Source organism: Pteropus vampyrus, unplaced genomic scaffold, assembly GCF_000151845.1.
Source record: "Pteropus vampyrus isolate Shadow unplaced genomic scaffold, Pvam_2.0 Scaffold408, whole genome shotgun sequence".
NCBI classification, from domain to species: domain Eukaryota; kingdom Metazoa; phylum Chordata; class Mammalia; order Chiroptera; family Pteropodidae; genus Pteropus; species Pteropus vampyrus.
In genome coordinates, this window is record NW_011889189.1 from 248,372 (window position 1) to 249,322 (window position 951).

A 951-nucleotide genomic window follows, 5' to 3' on the forward strand; every position below is an offset into this window, starting at 1 on the left:
TCAGCAAGTTTTACCCTAAACGCTCATTTAATTTTTTATTTATCTGTTTATGATCATGCTTAGGTAAATGGGAATTGATCCCCAAATTTCTTATTCTCAGTCCAGAGAATACATCTTCTAATACATCTGTGGTTATCTATTAACTTATATTTATTTTCTTATTCATTGTTTGGATTTCATACATAAAGTGACTCTGGAAAATATTTGGAATAATATAATTTAAAGGAGAGGATAGAATTGTAGGCTGAGCTATCATTAAAATGGTTCCTTATATTGAAATATAATGAGTTAACAGTGAAGAATTCTTAGTGACCATGTCAATGACATTTCATCATCATACAATAAAATACAGAGGCTGCATCCAACAGCAATCTGGAAAACATCCACAAAGGGAGTATGTTTATAGTAATATGAGCTGCTCAATTTTGGTGCATTTTTTTTCCCAGGCATTTCATAAAATATAATCTCAATGAGTTTGTGTTTTGTTCTGACAATTTCTTTCTAAAATATGGCTGCAGAAAAATAGAGCTGAGACTCTCAGGCCCGAGGACTTGAAAATATCATAGTTTAGATGTGAAAATCTTTGATTAAAGTCTATAAATTCTAGTAGATGCTGATTTGATGAAGTAAAGGCAAATCTTGGTTATTTCCTAGATATAGTGTTACCGATCCAAAAACATGTACTTCAGAAAGCCAAAACTGAAAATGTCATTGTTCGGAGTAAGAAAAGGTTTATTGATTGAGAAGGTGCCAACTGAGAAGATAGAAGACCTGGTGGTTTCTCAAATCAATCTTAAGTACAGAGTTCAGGCTTATTTTATGTCAAGGAAAGGGGAAGTGGGAGGGGCAAAAGGTGATTGACCACTGCAGACATCTCAGTGATAGCAGGAGTCTGAGGAAGATTGTGCTAGTTGCTGTGAGTCTGGTCAGGAAGTTCCTGCAGATCTTTGA